The sequence below is a fragment of the Camellia sinensis genome, chromosome 9 (genome assembly GCF_055761805.1).
Source record: "Camellia sinensis isolate YWXY chromosome 9, ASM5576180v1, whole genome shotgun sequence".
Lineage (NCBI taxonomy): Eukaryota > Viridiplantae > Streptophyta > Magnoliopsida > Ericales > Theaceae > Camellia > Camellia sinensis.
In genome coordinates this window covers 75,199,784-75,208,822 of record NC_138969.1, presented here as the reverse complement: position 1 = coordinate 75,208,822, position 9,039 = coordinate 75,199,784, and the positions used below count along the sequence as shown (strand labels likewise).

The following is a 9,039-nucleotide window of genomic DNA, read 5'->3' as shown; positions in this document are numbered from 1 at the left end:
ATTGACCCAATGGTCTATATACCAACAACCAACAACAATTTCGTTATTTTGAAACCCAAGATACACATTTTAGAATCAAAATAGCAAAACTCCCTTTTAACATTTTGAAACCCTAAGTCCCAAAATTTCCCAACTTCAACACTTTATCAAAACAACCAAAAATCTATGTCAAAGACCATAAGAGTGAGTAGGAATCCCTACCTCAAATGATGACACCCAACGAAGAAGATGAAGAAAATAGAAATGTTCCAAATCCCGAAATTCTTGGATCAAAAGATAGCCCTCGACGATCAACAACTTTTTTGTAAAGGCCAAAGGTGAGAAGACAACTCCTACTAGATCAATACCTAGAGAGAAGGCAAGGTTCTAGAGAGAGAGGCTCTCAAATGGCGTTTTTGGAAAAGTAAGAGAGAGAGAGAGAGTGTAGAAAAATGACTCAAAAATGCCCAGCTGCCCTTTGTTATACGACATTCCCGCTCGAGCGGAAAACACAACGCTCGAGCGTCAAGAACAAAAAAACTAAGTCCGCTCGAGCGCAAGAAGGCCTGCTCGAGCTGCAAGACACAAGGATAAAGTATATCCGCTCGAGCGTGAAAACCAGTCTGCTCGAGCATAGATTTCCCCCTCCCAGAACTTACACCAAAAATGTACTACCCGCTCGAGCTCCAGAGTACCCGCTCGAGCGTAAAGAAACCTGCTCGAGCATGAAAAACATGCTTGCAGAAGTTTCGCAGAGCACCAAAACATTGGGAGTGTGCAATCTCCGCTCGAGCGCAAGAAGACCCGCTCGAGCGGATCTCCTAAAAACTGGGCAACAAGTAATTGAAACCAAAGTCTAACCAACCTGTAACAACTCTGCCCAATACATCCTAAAACTCAATCAAGCGGAATTAAAGGATGACAACAAGGTATACAACCACCAACATCACGGAACCAAAGTTCGGAAAACAACAGATACAAAAAGGGAAAACCGGGATCGCTATATATCTGCTGTCTTTGATATATGTTGTATTTTGTTGCTGTTTGCTATCTTTGTGTATCTGTTGCAGTTTTGTAAGCTCTGTTGCAGTTTGTATCTGTTGATCTCTCACTAGCAAGTGCTTGGATTGATGCTGCCATGTGATTGTGCGAGTCGCTTAATGCCAACGTAGTTGGGATTGGGTTGTCTCGTTATGATGGCTTTTGCATTATTCCCCCCCCTTGTTGATGTTTTTTCCTTACGTGTAAAGTTATCTATCATCAATAAAGTTTTCTTCGTTGTTGACAAAAAAAAAAAAAATTTTGCACATCAAGTAGAGTAATTTTTTATTTTTATTTCCTAATTATACATTTGTCATAAAATCTAAAATGCATTTATTACAAAATTAATAAATATTTCATATTTCATACATCAATCTTTACCAATCACATATAGTAAATTTTTAAAATTTTCTTCCAAAATTATATATATACATATATGTATCTATCCATATATATATTTGTACTATATATTAAACAAAAGAGACTTTTCACGAAGAACCTTGTAAAAGACTACTACACTTCTAATTAAATTTGTGAATTTTTAATTAAAAAGTAATTTAAAAAACACTACTGACTAACCCACTAAACCAATAATTATGAAAATAGTAATGATTTCAAATTTATGTTTTTCTAGAAAGAAGATAAAATAATCTCCTTCCTGATTTATCCAAATCTGTTGTCTCTCATAAAATTCAAAAGGAAAAATTAAAAGATATCCAAAATACTAATTATAAATTTTCAAGTATTGATTTATCTACCACATTTAATTTAAAATCTATATATAAACAAAAATGTTGTTAAGTATTTGAGTTTTAAAGTGTCAATGTAATTTTTTTCAATTTTAAAAATACAAAAATACACATGTCATGAAATTATTGGACATTTAATCAATATGATAATATATTGGACATTTATTTAATCTTACCTCCTTTAAAACATTGTTAATTAGATCAATATGGTAGTATTATAATAAGAGATTTATTTATATATCCCATTTAGAGGATATATAACCCAATAAGGAGGTGTTTGTTTGGTAGGATTCACTCATGGGATATGACTCCATATTCGGAGTATAGAATAGTCTATTATTTGGTATAGAAATTTTAAACTTATTGGATTATTCTATCATAATGAGGGTATGGGACACAAAATGCAAGATAACTATTCCCATGGAATTAGATAGTAAAAAGACATTTTTGACCCTCTACTATTTAACATCTTTTTCCTCATTATTTTTCACATAATTCTGGGCATGCTGCTCACCTTGTGGCTAAGGAAGCAAAACAACTCTACCATGCATTTCTCTGGTCTTGTTATATAATTATATTGTTCTATTCCTAAAAAAAAAAAAAAAAAAAACAAAACCAAACAAAAACAAAAGGATTAAGTTGTTGTATTTCTGGGATGGTGTTCCTACATTTGTGTATGTGTTCCAAGAATTGTGTTGTGCTATTTTAAAATAGTGGAAGTTAGTGTTGGGTTTGTTTTGACCTAATATTAAGGAGCTAAAAAAAATTCAAATTTGGTGCATTCATGGTATTAATTATACTTAGTAAAGTAAAATAAAATTTAAAAATCTCAATTAAAAATTAAAATAAATTTATGTAATTTTATTGATGTTCTATTTATTTAATTTTTTAAAAGTTCTAGTCAAAAAATAAAATAAAATTTACAATTCAAATTTAGTATTCCTATTATTTAGTAAACAATTCAAAAGGACAAAATAGTTTTTTTTGAGTATTTATCTTTCTTCTCAATATCTCAAACAAATATAAGATTAAAAAGAATAGTCATTTCCTGATATCTAATCTCAATTTTTTTTTTTGATCGGCACAAAAAAAACATTACATCAGAAAAGGAAACAGATGGGTGCAAAAGCATCGTAGCGAACATACCAATCCTAACTAGGTTGGTAGCAATATGACCGCTCAATCCCTTGCAAGCACACCATCACAGTTGGTGAGCAACCAACCAGAAGAAAAACAAAACAAAAAGTAACAGACAACACAAAGACCAGCATAGCAAAAGGTCACCAACAGCTAACATCCAGCAAAAGCCTTTGATTGCAAAGTCTCTACTACTTGAGCATCACCTGATGGAGAACTCTAATCTCATGACTAAACAAATATAAGATATACATCCTTTCCAATCAAATAATCAAGGGACTATGTATCCTATGATTAACGATTCGATGGATTACAATCCCCTTTTATCCAGTCTGTACAAACAAACATGACCTAAGTCCACAAAGTATTCTTGTGTTCCACCAAGTCTCATACTATTAAAAAAAAAAAAAAAAAAACCACTAATCTTCGCACATCAAGTAGAGTAAATTATTTTTTATTTTTTATTTCCTAATTGTAAATTTGTTGGAAAATATAAAATGCATTTATTACAAAATTAATAAATATTCAATATTTCATACATTAATCTTTACCCATCAAGTATAGTAATTTTTTAAAAATTTTCTTCCAAAAATATATATATCTTTCCATCTATATAATTGTAATATATAATAAACAAAAGAGACTTTTCGTAAAAAGCCTTACGAAAACTACAACCACTACAACAAAACTAACTATTTACGGCATCATGTTTATGGCGTGCATTAAATGCATGTCGTAGTTAGTATACGACATTTTTTTTTTTGCAAGCCGTTATGTTTTTTTAATAACAACATACATGTCATGTAAGTCGTTAATTCATATATTTATGGTATGCAAAAGTATGCCGTAAAAAATGTATGTTCTTACGACTTATTACAATATGTCGTAAAATATTTGTACTTAAGACGACATGCATTTCATGTTGTAAAATATTATAACTTTACACAACATGCTAATGAATGGCATGAAAACTTGTACAAAAAAAAATAAAAAATAAATACAATCTGATTTTTTATGACATGCAAAAGTATGCCATAAAAAATGTATATTTTCACTGTATACAAAAATATGTTATAAAATATTTACACTTAAGACAACATACATTTCATGTCGTAAAATATTAAATTTTATATGTTTTTGAATTTAGTGATATTTTTAGAAAATTAAAAATATTTTTCCTTCTAAAGTATATGTAAATTATTTGAATTTAAAAAGTAAAAAAATATATATATTTAAAAACTTACGCTACACTCCCTTTCATTCTAGATCCATACTTGTTTTTGTCTCAAACCGTCTCATTCTCTAGAGAAATTATATTTTAATTATAAATAATAAAAAAAAATTCTAGAGGTTCTCAAATATTTATAAATTTTTAGTACATATGACAATTTTTTATTTTTTTTTCCAACAAACTAGATATTCTAGTTATAATCTAGATTTTTTTAATACAAAAATAATTTATAAACTTATACTTAAATCCTTTTTTTCTAAAATTTTCTACTCCAAATTTTATTTATTTATTTATTAATTAATATTTTTAAAATTAAACATTCTTTGCATATCAATTTTTTTTTATTAATATTGTCATTTGTTTTTTTTTTAAGTGTGTTTGGTAACGTTTACGTTTTCAGTTTATATTTACAAAAATTTTATAAACTGGTTTTTGTTTATTTTTGTTTATTTTTAAAAAAACATAAACTACAAACGCGTTTGGTAATTGACAAGATGTTTAAAAAAATTTAAAAATATAAAAAAAGAGTGAGAAATAGCAAGTGGTGGCAAGTGGCGGCGGAAGACAGTGGTGGAAAGTGGTGACGGTGGGTGGTGGGTAGCTGGTGGTGGTGGGTGAGTGCGTGACGGGGGCGGGTGGTAGTGAGTGGGTGGCGGTGGTGGTGACAGGTGGGTGGCGGATGGCGGGTGGTGGTGGATGGTGGCGAGTGGTGGATGGTGGGTGGGTGGGTGGGTGGGTGACGATGGCGGGTGATGGGTGATAGTGAGAGGGTGGTGGTGGCGAGTGGTGCGTGGTGGTGGCAGATGGGTGGCGAATGGCGGGTGTAGGTGGGTGGTGGCAGGTGGGTGGTGGGTGGTGATGGTGGGTGAGTGGGTGGGTGACGGTCGTGGGTGGTAGCAAGTGGGTGGTGGTGGTGGCAGGTGGGTGGCGGATGGCTGGTGGTGGTGGGTGATGGCGGGTGGTAGGTGGGTGGGTGGGTGATAGGTTGTAACGAGTGGGTGGTGGTGGGTGATGGGTGGTGGTGGCAGGTGGGTGGCGGATGGCGGGTGGTGGGTGGGTGGGTGACGGTGGCGAGTGGTAGGTGGTAACGAGAGGGTGGTGGTGACAGGTGGATAGTAGGTTGGTGGTGGTGGTAGGTGGCAGGTGGTGGATAGTGGTAGCAGGTGGGTGATGAGTGGTGGTGGCAAGTAGGTGGCGGGCGGTGGATGATAGTAGCGGGTGGTGGGTGGTGGCGAGGGGTAGGTGGTGGGTGGTGGTGGCAGGTGAGTGGTGGTGGCAGGTGGGTGGTGGTGGCGAAAGACGGTGGTGGAAAATGGTGGCGGGTGGTGGCTAGTGTTGGGTGGTAAAAAAAAAAAACTGAAAACTCAAAATGGAAACACATTTTTTCTGTTTTCATTTTTTGGCCAAATTTATAAACTGAGACCACTGATTTATAAATCAAAAATTTTACCAAACAAGTTTTTATTTGAGTTTTTAAAATTTTTGTAAATATAAACAGAAAACTGAAAACGTAAGTGTTATCAAACAAGCAATCTGATTTAAAATAACAGTTTTTTTTTTTTTTGGAACAGATTTATTATTGAGTAATGCTAGAGACCCCGGATATTCTACCAAAAGTTTTACCAAATGTCTCACATGGGTGTGGGACTCACACAATGTAGGTCCCATGTGGGTCCCACATATTTGGTAAAACTTTTGATAGAATTTTTAGGGCCTCTAGCATTTTTGTTATTAGCAACCCTTTAGCTCACACTTTTATTTTCTTTTTGTATATGCATCCCTCTCTCCCTCTCTCCCTCTATTTCTCTTTCTTCTCCTGCTCTCTCCTTTCTCTCCATCGACATCTCACACAAACACATGAGCACCACCAGCGACAACTACCAGCCACTGCCAATCGATTGATTCCGAGCTTGGCATTTGAGTCTAATTCCGAGCCTTAGATTAATTCGGCGAGAGCCTTGGATTGCATCCCTTATTCGATTAATTCAGTTTCTCCTCTCTCATGTCTCTTTGATTTTGATTTGATTTCTAGAGTTTTGATTTTGATTTGATTTCTTTCAATTAAGCTAAATTTTTCTCCCTTGCAGTTTCATTTCAACTTTATGATCTCAAGCAGCAAGGATTATGAGGTATTTTGAATTGTGTTGTGTTTATGGCTCTTCAATGAAAATTTCTATTAATTTGGTTATGTAACATGTTTTGATGGTTTGAATGTCTCTGTTCTTACAGAAATTGTTTCCAATTGCTAATTGAATTTTGCTTTGTTCTGAATTTTGATGGAGATATTAGTTGTTTAGTTAGTATTATTAAATTTAACTGCTATGCTTGACGACTGATTCACTGTATGCTGTATTACTTGTACGACTATGTAATATTGAAGTTCACATTATTTCATGGGTTTTAAGAATCCTATGAGCCCTTGCCTGTGCTTGAAGATCAACCTGATAGGACACCACAGAAAATATATATATATATTTAGAATCAATAAGTTATAGTTTGAATGCAATTGACCATTAAGCAGTCTAGACTTGGTGCTCATCTTCATCATTGGTAAGTTGGGTCTCTCAAAGTAAATAGGAAGTAGGCAAAACCTATGACTAAACCAGTGGTGGCGGTGAAAAATGCAATTGGCTCCATAACATCTCATGAGAATTCCCAGAATGTAAGACAAAAGAAGAGCCCGACCTGCATGATAGCCAACCCTAGCCCTGACCAGAGGATGCGCCGGACCTGCTTATGTGCCCGCATGTCGATTTCTTCCTTCTTCTCCTGGAGCTTCTTTAGCTCATCCCTCCTGGGGTCATCTTCAGGTGTCAGGGCAAGGGGCACTGCTCTTCTAACCAAATCCACCACCTGAATACATAGAAGTAAATGGAACAACAAAAATCAATTTAAGTAATAATATCAAATATGTAAGGCTTCTAAACAGAAAGAACCGTGGCTGTAAGAATTGTGTGATTCATGATGATTAGATTCATGCGTTTTGATACGAGTTTCAACCAAAAGCATGTTTCACCCCTCTAATTATATTAATGAACATAATTATATACATATGTATATATAGTTTAGTTATATTGATATTCATTTTATTTTAAACATTGTGTGTATTTTTATATGTACATATACATGTATAAGAATATATTATTTTTTCATAAATTATATTACATGATATTAAATGAAGTGCTCTTATGATTCATGATTCACTATTGTAGCATAACGATTCACGGTTTGGTTCGCTATTTGACAATAATGGAAATGACAGATAGATTGGGAGAAAAAAAACTGTTGAGACTCGCTAAAATGAAAATTCATATCGTGTCAACAACTCAAGCCAATTTATCCCAGTTGGATAGCTGATACAAATCTAATCAACAGATCTACGACATTCAAGTAGGCTAAATAGAGAAAGAAACACACCATCCACGGGTCAAATGTTTCATTTCACCATATGGAGAGAATAATCATAGAAATAATAAACCTCTAAGAAGGAAGGTCAAACAAAGAAGAAAAAGAAGAAAAAGAAATGGCAATCATAATCATGTCTAGTTGGACATGCACACATTATCTATTGAGTGTACCTCATAACTTTGCATAAAACTCTCATTTTATGTCTAAAATACTCTACATTAGTTTATAAACACAATTTTACTCTAAATAAATAAAGTACTTAAGAAATATGAAATCAAGCCATATTTTGGTATCCTCTTGGACATGACAATCCAGGTATCCATATATGATATACCACACAAGAACTTGGCACCTTTTGAATTGTAACACAATTTAAATTGAGGCTATACCAGTAACTGGTTGCTGGAGATAGTCAAACTTGGGTTTTAATCACTTGATTTGCAAGATATCACCTATTGCTTGGTCTTGGTGCAATGGCAAAAAGTTTGGGCTGCAAGTGTAGTACACAAGTTCAAGTCTGAGAGTAACTACTTCGTCCAATTAAAGGTAAAGGTTAGGAACACTAAGTAACATAGATAATTGCATCAATACAAATTTCACTGTGCACATAGCAATAGCAACCGCAACAGTCACTATGTCAACCAAATCATTTCTGATCATATAGTTCTTCATGATCAAATGCACAATCTATGAAATTGAAAACTAAACTTTGAGAAAGTACTCATTTAATCTGTCATACCTTATCTTGACTCTTTCATAATATATTCAAAAATATAAAAAAAAAAAATTGCTTACTAAAAACAAAAAAAAACAAAAAACAAAAAAACTTAATTTTCAGAAAATTGAATTCAAAAAATTAAAATCAAACACACTGATTAAAAATTTAAATTTTGAATTTAAGAAGGAAAATAAAAGGGGAAAAAATTATTTATATGTATTCATTCCTTTTATGATTAAAAAAGATCTTTAAAATTTAATGCTTACATAATTTAGTACCTTGTTTTAAGGGAAAAATATCTGTCAGTGTTGTCTTCAAACCTTAATTACAAAATCAAGAAAAATAATATGATTTTGCATATTAATATTTATAAAGAATATCATTCACTTGAAAAAACTTTTTTACTCATATATTGAGAAGAAGTAATTTCTCCTCGTTTTAATCCCCTCTACCAACGATATGAGTGTCTAAAATGGGTGTAAAGGTGGTGTGTGCTTATCTTTATTCAGATTAGATTGATTGGGCTTTTCTAGATTCGCGTTTTCTATTATTTTATTGCTATTGGTTGTGAACTTGTAATGGCTAGCGTATTGTAAAATTAAAAAGGAAAGAAAATAAAAAATAAAAAAATCATTTTTGAATTCATTCTAGATTATTCTTGTAACCAAGCACTTTCGTTTACGTTTTGAAGAAATGGATGCGCAATTTGGTTGGCTTTGATTGAGGGAGCCAACTTTGGCCAAACATCTTTGCTGAAAAAAGAAAAAACAAAAGAA

General features: G+C 33.4%; 1 long non-coding RNA gene across 1 annotated transcript; it reads left to right on the top strand.

Moving 5' to 3' along the window:
• Positions 1-5,919: 5,919 nt before the first annotated feature.
• On the top strand, positions 5,920-6,544 carry LOC114312704 (uncharacterized). Its single transcript, XR_003646913.2, has 2 exons — positions 5,920-6,125; positions 6,225-6,544. It is a non-coding gene; the product is annotated as an uncharacterized LOC114312704 (long non-coding RNA).
• The last annotated feature ends 2,495 nt before the right edge of the window (positions 6,545-9,039 follow it).